We start from the raw sequence: 13,390 nt of genomic DNA, 5'->3' as shown, positions 1-13,390 counted from the left end.
CTTACAGCCACCTAATCTTCGATAAACCAAACAAGAGCATCCACTGGGGTAAAATGTGTAGTTTTAGGATTTGTTTAAAATATATTTGTTTATATTTGGACAGAACTTGTTACAATGTAGAGCCAGAAGTGGGCCACAAGTTTAAAGTCAAGTCTTGTCAAGATCTCTCCATGACCATATGTTTAACTTCATTTAATGATCATGTTAGAAGAGTAATTATCAGGTCCGAGCCAGATGCCCTCCAGGCTGCGGTGATGGGCCCTGGCCTGGGCAAATGGTCCAGGACTGGGATTCCACGTTGCTCTGAGTACAGGATCTGCTCTTGGGCAGCAGCCCCTCCCAACACAGGCCAGCCAAGAGCTTCTCTAGATGTCGTGCAAACCCTGAATGCCAAAGAGGCGAGGAACTGTACACTACCCTCATTCTTCAAGAGAGCACTCCTGTTTTCAGTGCCTGAAGTCTGGGGGGTGGTTTAACTACCTCACTTCTCTCTGGATGCAGGGATGGGCACTCCAAGGGCTGAGTATGCCAAATGATTCTCCCCCAGCCCAGCTAACCTCACAGCAACCCTGTAGATTTTCAGGCCACTTGAAATTTATTTGCTGTAGCTACTGGTAAGAATCAAGACGGTGAAGGTTTTCTCATTATTTCTTTAATTTAAAAAAATCGCATAATAGGGCGGTGCCTGTGGCTCAAAGGAGTAGGGCGCTGGCCCCATATGCCAGAGGTGGAGGGTTCAAACCCAGCCCGGCCAAAAACTGCAAAAATAATAATAATAATAAATAAAAATAATTATATAACAACACATGAATATATCCTTATTATAATGGAATCCAACAATACGGAAGTAAAATGTGAAATTCTATTTCACTTCTCCCTTCCTAGAGGAACTTCTGTTTTGCTTTTTCTCATACATGTATATATAAATATATAGTTTATATATATATAAATATATCAAGTATGTATACAAACTATAGATACATTTATATATATAGTTCTGAAACTTTTTAAAAAATGTTTTTAACTTTTTTTTTTTAAAGAAACAGGGTCTCCTTTGTCACCCAGGCTGAAGTGCAAGGGCGTGATCACAGCTCTCTACAACCTCGATCTCCAGGACCCAAGCCATCCTCACACCTCAGCCTTCCAAATAGCTAGAACTAGACATTCACCACCACACTCAGCTGATTTTCTTGATTTTCTATATATGCTTTTTTTTTTTTTTGAGATAGAGTCTTACTCTGTCACCCTTGGTAGCGTGCCATGGCTTCACAGCTCACAGCAACCTCAAACTCTTGGGCTTAAGCAATTCTCTTGCTGTAGCCTTCTAAGTAGCTGGGACCACAGGCACCACAATGACCAGCTATTTTGTTGTTGTTGTTGTTGTTGTTGCAGTTGTCATTTTACCTGGCCTGGGTTGGGTTCGAACCTGCCACCCTCAGTGTATGTGGCTGCCGCCCTACCCACTGAACTATGGGTGCCACCCATACTGGGCTGATTTTCAATTTTTTTGTATGGATGGGGTCTTGAACTTTCACCTTGGGGTGGTCCTCCCACCTTGGCCCCCCTAAGTACTAAAATTTCATTTTTCACCTTACAGTATGCACTGGTAATTGTTTTGTTCTGAATATATACAGATCTGGATTCTTTGTAATGACTATATAATATTTTGTTTTCAGTCTGAAAATGTATATAACCATTTAGGATCAATTTTCATAGTTCAGTCCTTATGCTGTAACGAATAGTGCTCCAGTGAGTATCTATCATCTATCTATCTGAACAGATGTATCTTGGCTAGATGGATTTTTAGGTATATAATTGATGCAATTCCTGAGGCAAAGAGATGTGCTTTGAAATTGTGATAGGTAGTCCCATATTACCTTCCTGAAAGTGATCAGTAATTTACATTCCCACCAACTGTGCACAGCAGTACCCATTCCCATGCATCTTCTCCAGCACTGGACACTTGAGTTTCTGACATTTATGTTAGGATAGTAAAAATGATGATATATTATCGCTGTAGGTTACATTTTGAGGATCTAAGTCCCTTTTAAATCAGCGTGGTAAGGAGGGACTATTCGGGAAATAATGCTGAGAAAGTTGACAACCCATTTAGAAGAACGATAACTAGAAAACAAGAGTAAAAGCCAGATGTGTTGAAGACAAGTATGCGTTTTAATGCTTGAAAAGTCATATAGGCATAAATATGCCTTTAATATTTTATGTAATATTTTATGTAAATATGTCTTTAAATAGGTTTTTCTCCTTGCCTGAAATAAATGTGGAAGTCATCAAAAAAGGTTACAAATTTGAGCACATAAAAATATAAACTTATGGAAAAAATCATCATCAAAGTAAAAGACCATGATCCTTCTGCGTATATAACTGATAATGAGTTTGCATGCCATTATTCAAAGAACTCCACAAGTGAAAGAAGAACAAGGCAGGTATTGGAAGAAACACAAATGACTCTGCACGATACGCAAATTCTTTCTACCTCGCTTTTTATTTGGATTAAAATTTAAATAGTATACAGCATGTTGATCCATCTTGTGTGTCATCTTGGCTAAGCCAACTGTCCAGATACTCAGTTAAACATTATCCTGGATGTTTCTGTGAGGAGGTTTTGAAATGAGATTTACATTTAAATCAGTGGACTTTGAGTAAAGCAGTTTGCCCTCCATAACGTGGGTAGGCCTCATCCAATCACTTGAAGGCCTGGTTAGAACCAAAGAGTCACTTTCTGAGCAGAGTTCTCCTATAGTCTGCTTTTGGACTTGGTCTGTTGTCACTGCCACTGGTCCGAGTCTGGGACTGGTTGGGCTCAGGCCCTGGCTTATCTAGGTTGCAGACGTGGACCACATGCTATTATCTCACTCAGGAACCATTGCTCTTAGGTGCCTGAGGGCTATTTAACTTTAGTAGAAGGAAGAGAGAGAGGGAGAGAGTCTTTGAGGATAAAGTAGTCTTAAATCTTAGTCTTTAGTGCAGCTTAGTAAGCTTCAGCAGAGAGACGCCATGCTGAAGTTCTGCAGGCAGGAGAGGAGACAGAATCAGAGTAAACCGGTCTGTGATAGAATGCGCACTCCCGAGTACCTTCTCCTGCAGCCTAATATAAGGCTGATCTTGTGCCTCTCAACGCCACAGGTATAGACACTGCCAATGCTCTCATCTCATGAGCTCTCTCATTCCTGTCAGGAGAGCTAAATCCCTCCCCATGCCCTTTTTACCAAGTTGTTCCATAATTGAGCTATACAGGTATTTCTTGTAACACTCACTCCTCCTAGCCATAGGCTATATGGACTGCCACAGTCTGTGACATTGGACTTCATCTGCAACATCCACCTTCCTGGTTTGTCTCTTTCCTGAGTCTGTGGTTCACTGGCCTCCTCCGACAGATTTTAGACTTACCAAGCAACCACAATCACATGAGTCAATTCCTTAAATAAATCTCTTTATATGGACAGATATATAGATACACACACACACACACACACACCCTGTTGATTCTGTTTCTCTGGAGAATGCTGACTAATACACAGAGTTATCAAATTTTAAATACCAACTTTTAAAAAAAATAAAATACAATATTTTCTTTTGCTGGCAGTTATGAGGGCTCTTACAGACATGGGGGAGAAGAGGGTGGTTCCTCTGGGGAAGGTGATTTGTCAGTATCTGTCAAAACTCCAAGCATGTAAGCCGTTTAATTCAGCAGTTCCCCTTTGAGGAAAAGTGCACAGGCATAAGCATTTATGGGAAAGGATACTTTGTAGCATTATTTATGGTAGTAGAAAACTGGAGATAATTATTAAAAGTTATTTGTTCGTGTATCAAATACCAAATGTCCACTCTGTGTTAGGCGCTCACTAGGGAGCACAGCAATACACCAAACAGACATGGTGACTGCTGCTGTGGGCCTCCCAGCCTATGGGAAGAGTCATGTTAACCACATGAGTGAGTTAATGAGTGAGTCAAGCTGTCAAAGCACAGTGTGAGATAATATCAAGGGGGGCTACTTGAGATTGGGTGACCAGGGAAAGCCTCTCTCATGCGTGACATCAGAGAAAGACCTGAAAGGAGGGGGTAAGCCAGCCAGGGACACGTGGAGAGCTTTAAAGTGTGCAAAAGTGAGTGCAGAGTGTGAGCATTTGCCTTTTTGAGGAATAGAGAGGCAGCCAGGCCAGCGAAGTGAAGTCAGGGAAGGTGGGCTGACCTTAGAGGAGCTTGGTGAGAGAGGAAGGGCTAGCAGGGATGTCCAACCTGCAGCCTGTGGGCCACGTACAGATTATTTGAGGACTGTTTTGCTTATCTGTGGTGTCAGATATCACGAAAACTATGCACGGACCTTTCCTTTTCCTCTTCAGCTTTTGTTAGTGTTTGTGTGTTTCATGTGTGGTCCAGTTCAACTCTTATTCTTCCAATGTGCAGCAGAAAAGAAAAAAGGTTGGACACCCCTTGAAGGCCATGGGAAGAGGGTCAGAATGGGGAGCCACTGAAAGGCTGTATGCAGGACAATGACGTGATCCTGTTTACATTCCTCAAAGCATCCTCTGGCTGTGGTGTGAACCAGGGGGATGGGGACAAGAGGGAGAACCAAGTTGAAAGCAGACTCATATAGAGATCCTCCGGAGAGAGACTTAATGGTGAATTGGATGTGGATAGCAAAGGAGAAGGTCAAGAGGGTCAATCATAGACCCTCTAGACCAATGCATACTTTCTGGAATGGCTAAAATAAAAACACTGACAGCACTAAGTGCTAACAAGGTGGTGAAGCAGCCGGATGCCAGATAGAGCTGGAGGGCGTGCAAAATGGCACAGCTGCTGGGGAAGACGCTTTGAAGGTATGTTAAAAAGTTAAACCTAAGGTCGGGCACAGGGGCTCATGCCTGTAATTGCAGCGCTCTGGAAGCCGAGGCTGGCAGATTGCTTGTGCTCAGGAGTTCAAGACCAGTGTGAGTAAGCTCAGGATCCCTTCCCTAAAAAAACTACTAAGGAGGCGGAGGCAGGAAGATCTCTTGAGGTTGCTGTGAGCTACGACGCCATGGCACTCAACTCCAGGGTGACTGAGTGAGGCCCTGTCTCAAAAAAAAAGAAGTTAAACATACGGTTACCATATGTATATATCTCAGCTATTTCTCTGCTGGGTATTTGACCTAGAGAAATGTAAAGTGTGCCCAAATAAAAGCCTGTGCAAGAAGGCATAGAGCATTCTGAAAAGAACCCAGATGGCCTTCCGAGGGTGCGTGGACAACAAGTAATGATGTGTGCACCCAGTGGAGGACCGCTCAGAAACCAAGGGGACAAGCTATCAATACGCACAGCAACCTGGATGAAGGCCCAAGACATTCCGGGGGCGAGAAAGCCAGCCCCAAAGGTTCAAAAAGACAATAATTTGCTCTTCATCTTGATTGTGCTGGTGGTTACAGGAGTTGATGTGTGCTAAAATTCCCAGAACTGTATACTTAATCAAAAAAGAGTTCATTTTCTCATATGATCATTTTTAAATAAAAATTACAGAAAGAATTTTTTTTTTTTAGTTTACGCAAAGGCAATTTATTAACACAAAATATAGTGAGGGGTCCAGTTCATGGTGGCGAGCACGGCGCCTTCCCTTCCTGGGGATGCTGTGAGAGGGGATGATGTCCTCAGTCTGCCCTATCTTAATACCCAACAGGACCAGGGCTCGGAGGGCTGGGCCCAAGGCCCAGGGTTCTTGGTCTCATGTCCTGCTATGGCCCAGAGTTTGGCGTGTAGGGCAGTGATGCCCCGCTGCTTGCACTTCTGGACCACATCCTGGGCGGCCAACATGGCAGCATGGGATCAGGATTCGTCTCAGTCAGCCTTCACCTTCATCCCACCAGTACTCGGCAGGTGGTTTCCTTGGCAGAAAGATCAGTGACATGAACAGAGGTATCACTGAAGGATGCAAAGGTGTGCTGCACACCGGACACATTCTCCCCTTCAGCCACCCGAGTGAGGTCCAAGGCTTCTGACCTGTCCTTCCTTCTTTTCCTTCCCCATTTGAGGTGCCATTTCTGTGTGTTGTCTCCAGATTCCAAACCAGAGAGAGCTTAGAGAAAGAATTCAATCTTTAAAAAAAAGAATGACGTGGGAGCTTTGGGCAGGGGCACAAGAGTAGGTGATGTGCCCATTTATAGAAGTGGAATAGCCTGGTTGGCGGGGGGCTAAATTTGGGGGAGGAATGAAGAATGGGGTTTGGACTCGTGAAATTGAGATGCATCTGTACACAGCTGGATCCACAAGTCTGGGGCTGCAGGTCAAAATTTGGGTGTTGTCCATGCCTACAGCCTTACTGATGGATTGGACATCTGGAGATGGGGATAGATCAAGGACATAAAAACAGCCTGCAGAGCCCGGGGCAGGAGGGGGGGCCCCCTCCCTGGCTGCCCTGTGTCCTCCAGAGACCTCTGGGGGTGAGGGAGACAGCTTTCAGGGAAGGGCTGCAGGGGCAGACAAGGACCTCAAAGTGAGAACAAAGGACTAGGAGGAATGTTTTAAGAAAAACAGCAGAGGCCAGGTGAGGTGGCTCGCGCCTGTATTCCCAGAACTCTGGGAGGCCTAGGCAGGTGCATTGCTTGAGCTTAGGAGTTGGAGACCAACCTGAGCAAGACAGAGACCCTATCTCTACTAAAAATAGAAAAACTAGCCAGCCATAATGGCAGGGTGCTTGAAGTCTCAGCTACTCAGAAGACTAAGACAGGAGCAACACTTAAGCCCAAGAGTTTGAGTTTGCTGTGATGATGCCATGGACTCTACCAAGGATGACAGAATGAAACTATCTCAAAAAAGAGCAAGCCAGCAGATCTGTGTTTGTCTTCAGTTCTGGGCACGAGTATCTCTGAGCTATGCTTATGGCAAAATTGTTCTTCCTCACGCTCCTTCTCCACGCCTCCTCACGTCTGAGCCTGCCCAGCCTTTGCTGCCCCAGAGCCCGCAGCTTGGAAGCCCAGAAGCGGCCCACAGCCTCAGGCCTGGTTTGCTTTCCCCACACACAGTACTTTAACATTTTAAATTTGTTATCTATTTACAAGAATATAAGATTTCAAAAACAGCAATAACCACTGCATTTTCAGCTGGAAAAATTGAGAGGTGCAACAGCATTGAAGCCCCAGCCCCACCTGGTGACAAGGCAGGAATTGCATGTAGATGGCCGTGGGCCCCACCACTTCCTGCGATCTCCAGCACCATGAGCAGGGCAGGCTACCATTTGTCATGTCTGCACCATGGTTTCTGCCCTTTTTGTGTGTAACCTGGGTTACCACCCAGCAGTCATAGCCGGTGCAGAGTGGCACAGCGAAAGCAGAAAGCTGCTCGGCTTAAGAAACTTAGCAAGGTAGATAGTGTTATGTCTATGGGCTTGGAGGCCAGAGGCATAATTTATATACGATAAAATACATCCATTTTAAGCATATAGTTTGGTAAGTTTTGATTATTTTGTGATTCCCCACCACCACCACCACCACCACATCAAGTTATAGAACATTTACATCACCCTTAAATGTCTGATACCTTCTCGATCAATATCCTCCCCTCGCCGATCCCCAGCGCCCAGCACCCTCTGATCTGCTTTCTGTCAGAAGCTATACTATGAATCAAAAGAAGGTCAGCCAGAAGAGATGCACGCAGTTTGCTGCGGAGCAAACTGAATGAGCAGAGCAGCCAGTGAGGGCTGAGGGACCCGCAGTCCTGCTGCCAGAGTGCGCAGGTGGGGGGTGCTTGGCAGCCGCTTCTGCAAATTATTCGATTGTTTTCCAAAGAACAAATAAACAGGCTCGGCGCCTATAGCTCAACCGGCTAAGGCGCCAGCCACGTACACCTAAGCTGTCGGGTTCGAATCCCCAGCCCGGACCCGCCAAACAACGATGATGGCTGCAACCAAAAAATAGCCGGGCGTTGTGGCGGGCGCCTGTGGTCCCAGCTACTTGGGAGGCGGAGGCAGGAGACTCGCTTGAGCCCAGGAGTTGGAGGTTGCTGTGAGCTGTAATGCCATGGCACTCTGCCCAGGGGGACAGCTTGAGGCTCTGTCTCAAAAAAAAAAAAAAAAAAAAAAAAAAAAGAACAAATAAACAAGAAGTTGTTTTAATGGAGACTACTCTGAAGGAGACATCTAGGCTGTCAGAAAGATAAGGGTGCTGCTCGAAACAGACAATCACAGGAAAATGATTATTAGAAAGATGGAGAGGGGGAATGAGGGAATCCGCCAATTATGTACATTAATTGAATATGTGAGTTAGGCGTCCAGGAGCACACAGCCTCATCTTTGTGTGGGCATCCTGTGTATCACAGGTACCCCAGGGGCACTCTTACTCATACCTTAAAATATTCTGTGATCCTGGAATTTCTTTCTTTCCTTTCTCTTCTTTCTTTTTTTTTTTTCGAGACAGAGTCTCACTCTGTCAAACTGGGTAGAGTACCGTGGTGTCATCACAGCTCACAGCAACCTCAAACTCTTGGGCCCAAGCAATCCTCCTGTCTCAGCTTCCTGAGTAGCTGGGACTATAAGTGCTGGCCACAACAGGCTCCTGGTTTTTCTATTTTTAGTAGAGATTGGGTCTTGCTCTTGCTCAGGCTGGTCTCAAATTCCTGACCTCAAGAGATCCACCTGCCTTGGCCTCCCATAGTGCTGGGATTACAGGTGTGAGCCACTGAGCCCGGCCTGCTTCTGGAATTTCTAACTTCTGCTAATTTGCTTTGTAGGAGCTATGCCATCTTAGCGTCTCCCTATCCTACTGTGACTAAACTCAGAGGACATTTCTTGTGGGTCTGGTCACCAGCTCTGGCATCAAGATGTCAGATGGGTTGCTTTTCTTGTCCAAGAGCACTGAACTCAGGCACGGCTACTCTCCCACAGGACAGCATCACTCACAGTCCCCACCCCCTACCCCCCGCCGACTCGTTCAGTCCTCCTTGTTCCCATAGTATCCAAGATTCTGTAGTAAGTATGGGTATTTATTAGTAAGCATGGGTATTTTTATTAGTAGCAGCTCAAACTTGTAATTGAGACTGTCAGTCAGCTGATACTTGATCTTGAAAGAATCTCATGCAGCATGTTTGTTTTTTGTCTGGGAATGCCTCATCCATGCAGCCGCCACCAGTCAGCTCTCAAAAGCTCCCTTATAGGATGAGGAGGGTCCTGGCATCTTGGTGCCAGAGCTAGCAACTTAGACCCATAAGAAATGTCCCCTGAGTTTAGTCATAATAGGCTAAGGAGACATTAAGATGACATAGCTCTTACAAAGCAAATAATCAGAGTTTAGAAATTCCAGGATCATAAGATAGTTTCAAGGTAAGAGGAGATGTCATTGGAAAGGTTCTAGCAGGATGTAGGCTGATCTATTGCATTGGGCTGCAAGTTAGAAGGTATCTGGCCAATAGGGAGTTGGCCATAGGAATGTTTTTAACAATGAGTTTGGAAGTAGATGGTCCCAGCTCAATCCTTAACCCTGTTGAAGATAAAGGGCCAGGCCCTTTCCACCCTTCTGCTCTGTCATTCTTAGCTTGTTAGCATTCTTCCTTAAGCAGGTGGCCTCATGGTGTCAATATGGCTGCTGTAGCTCCAAGTATCACATCCTTACACAAAAACTTCCAGAACAGGAAGGGAGATAGCATATATATATATATATATATATATATATATATATCTTTTATGGGATAGAGGCAAATCTTTGCCAGAGACCCCTGGCAGATATTTTCCCTTTTGTTGTCTAAACTTGGGTGATGTGTCTATCCAGGGACCAACCACCGGTCAAGGGACCAAGGGTGTCATTGCAGATGCCAATCATGATTGGATACCTGGGGCTAGGGGCATTTACAACAGGCAATGATTGATTCAGTTGTCTCAATATATCCTTCTAGTCTAAATCCAGTAAAATCACCCTTCTTTCAAAAAATATTCCTGTGTCTCATTTCCCTTTTGGCATTTTCTCTCCCTGGGTCCACACTTCCCTGGGGGCGGGGGGACCTCTGTGACCCTCCCTACTTCCACCATGCTTATTAGCGTCCATCCCTCTATCCCATTCTCTCTCTGGAATGTGATCCCAGCATCCTTTTCCCAGAACACAGGCCACCACCTTGATGGAAGACTTGATCTGTCACCGCATGGGTAGTTTTTCAGAACTGACCTCAAAGGGAAGTCAGCACAGTTCCCACAGATTTTATAAAGTTTCAGGGACCACAACCACCTGTTTGGATGTTTTTTTCTCTGGGTTTTTTTTTTTAAATTGTTGTGGTTTTTCAAGCCAGAGGAGTCATGTTGTCAGAGCGGAAGGTCAAAAGTTGAGCCTTTCTCCTACTACTTCATTTGTCTCCCTGCCCCAGCTTCCATCTCTCCTCCCACTTCTAATTCCCAGAATCTATGGCTGGACTTTTCTTCCAGGTGTCTTTCCACTTTTATCAATGTTCTACTTCAGTGATTTTCATCCGGTGTGCCACGGCACACTGGTGTGCTGAGAGAGGATCTTAGGTGTGCCACGAAACACTTTAAAGATCATTGATTAAATGGTTTTCAAAAGAAGTTCAAAGCATGGTAAGTATATTCTTTTTTGATTTTTTTTTTTTTTTGACCAACGTAATTTCAGTGTGCTGAGGAAGTTTAACTATAGATATGAGTATGCTGTGAGATAAAAAAGGTTGAAAAACACTGCCCCACTTCCTCTTTTTGGATGCTTCTTGCAATTAAATTAGGAGACTCCGCAAGCTCCTCGTTCCCCTCATCTGTTCTTCACCTCCTTTCACCTCTGCGGCCCTGACCTGGCCTAGTTCCCACTCCTCCCCAGGACACAGACAAGCTGCCTGACCTCTCTTGCTTTATGTCACCACTTACCCTACCCAGCAGGCACACTGGCAGAATGAGAGGCCAGTGCTGAACACTCCAGAGGCTCTGGTCACAGGTGATACTTTCAACTCAGAAAAGGCATCAGGCCAGCCTGTCTCCCAGCTGGTGGCTCTCACTGTGCTTCCTGCCTGCCGCTGACAGTCTGAGCTCAGCCTGCAGCCGTCTCACTGCCTTCACTCAAGGGGTGTTGAACCATTGTTACCAGTGTCTTGAGGACTTCGTGGGTTACTTCCCTACGTTTCCAGTCACACTCTGGTGAGTTAAAACTTCTCGTCTCCTCCCGGCTCTCCTCTGAGCTGAGACTTGAGTGGTGGCCCCAGGAACCTGTGGTAGAAAGAGTCAAATTGTCCCTTCCTCCAGTCCTACTGGATTGCACTGCCCTAGACTTTGGTGAAAGAGGGTCTTTCCTTCTAGGAAAGTTCATCTTATAAACCTTTAAAGACCATGTTTAATTAGCAACATGGTCTTTGCTGAGAAACCTAGTTCTCTAAAATGAAAGACTGTCAGAGACTTGGCTGTTTGAAATCGTGTTGGGAAGAATAGAACACCCCAGTCCTGCCTGGCAGAGCGAGTCTCTCTGACACTGTGAGCCTTGATTTTCAACCCACCAGGGCTTCAGATGAGAAATTTTCAGATGCAGAATTCTACCTGTATCTTAATTTTGTGTTTTCAAAAGAAATAGGACCCTCAGTGGTCTTCTCAGCCCAGACCTGATAATGACCCTTAACACACACCCCAGCTTTGCTTGGAGCCTGTGAAACACTGCTTCATTTAAATTTTACTCCACCTTGACCTCAAATTCTACAATAACCATGCCTCTTCCTTCTCCCGGAGGGTAGTCTCCCTGGCTGCAGCAAGGCCATAAACCTAATTTTGTTGGGCTGCAGTTACATAAGACAGGCTTTATCACTGTGTTGATGAGACCATTTCTCTAACTCGTATTCTCTGCAGGAATAATATTGCTCCCCAAAAGTTGAAAATTAGTTCTTGAAAGCAAAAAAAAAAAAAATCTTATGGTGGTTTATGATCTTCCAAAGGGCTACAACCGGTAAACAGCATATTTGCTGCATTAAAATTTCATAAGCAGGGAGAAGAAGGTGCTGAATAGGAAAGAAATTGTCCTAAGAGGCTCCTTAAGAGGACAATGATGTGAAACCTTCAAGAGACTGTGCTTTAGCTAATACCAAGTCGCTCTTGGTGTCACTGTGAGTCAGCAGCTCGGCTGGCTCTTGTTTGCCACTAGACTGTGGGTTCTTCTAGTCTGTGTTGGGGGCTCCAACCTGGTTTGACCGCTCCAGCACCCCCAGCCCGTCCACTCTTGCCTGCAATTCCCTGAGACAGGCACCTGCTTCCTCTGCCTTACAGCGACTCCCACACATGCACTCCCACCAGCGCCTAGATGGCCCAGGGCAGCAGTCCCACAATACCTTTCCCCTTCCCTCCTCCGAAAGCCCTGTCCCTTGGCTTCTGAGAGCTGTGGCAAATGCTCAACACCCCCCTCACCACCACCTAGATGGTTGCCCCAAACTCCGGTGATTTTTCATCCTCCCCACACCTAGTCTTTCGCTCCCGAGGAGTGAGGTGGGCTGTTGCCAGGCGAGGGTCGGCAACAGCGACACCAGGCAAACTGCCTCCATTCCTCCTTAAGACCCTGTGGAGGAGTCAGACTCCCATTCTCCCTGGCTCTTTTATAATGTGGGGGTTTTAGGCCCTCTTTGTTCTCAGCCTTGGGCCTCGGATGTTGCAGGGTTTCACAGCTCCTTTGTCCCCTCTCTAAACCATGCAGACCCACATTAAAATCACTGTCTTAGCAGCGACCAGGCTGACTGCCTTGAGCCTTGGGACAGAGACAATGTTTCTCTCCTTCTGCCCCAAACCCAATTAATCCCTCACTCACCGCCAGCCCTCATCTGCCAGCAGCCTTGACCCCAGGAAGGAAGCAGGTGTTGACAGACACTAGTGTTGCACTCCCTGAACTTCAATACCTGTTTTGAGACAGAGGTGACTGAGAGCATCCCTGGTGGCCTTGCCCGGAGGTCAGCCCCTGACCTGCTGACCCTCACAGACCACCCCTCGGGGGCAAAGGAAAATGTACAGAAGTATATTTCAGTAGAGGTTGCTCTTTTTTCTTTTTTGAGACAGAGTCTCACTCTGTCACCTGGGTGGAGTGCTGTGTCGTCACAGCTCACAGCAACCTCAAACTCGGGCTCAACCAATCCTCCTGCTCAGCCTCCCAGTAGCTGGAACTATAGGGGCACCTGTCACGATGCCTGGCTAGTTTTTCTGGTTTTAATAGAGACCAGATCTCACTCTTGCTCGGGCTAGTCTCAAACTCCTGAGTTCAAGCAAGTCCCCCACCACTACCTCGGCCTCCCAGAGTGCTAGGACTGCAGGTGTGAGCCACTGTGCCCAGCCAGTTACTCTTTTTTTTTTTTTTTTTTGATAGACTATAATTTTTTTTTTTAATTTTTTTTTTTTATTGAATGGTAACTGTGTACATTGATGCACTTTGGGGGTACAGTGTGGTGTTTTCATACA

General features: G+C 45.8%; 1 pseudogene; it reads right to left on the bottom strand.

Moving 5' to 3' along the window:
• Positions 1-5,530: 5,530 nt before the first annotated feature.
• LOC105887607 lies at positions 5,531-6,030 on the bottom strand (annotated as a pseudogene).
• Between the last annotated feature and the right edge of the window lie 7,360 nt (positions 6,031-13,390).

Source organism: Otolemur garnettii, unplaced genomic scaffold (assembly GCF_000181295.1).
Source record: "Otolemur garnettii isolate 467f Iridium unplaced genomic scaffold, OtoGar3 scaffold00100, whole genome shotgun sequence".
Classification (NCBI taxonomy): Eukaryota; Metazoa; Chordata; class Mammalia; order Primates; family Galagidae; genus Otolemur; species Otolemur garnettii.
The sequence above is the reverse complement of the archived record's forward strand: the minus strand, read 5'-3'. Positions and strand labels throughout refer to the sequence as shown.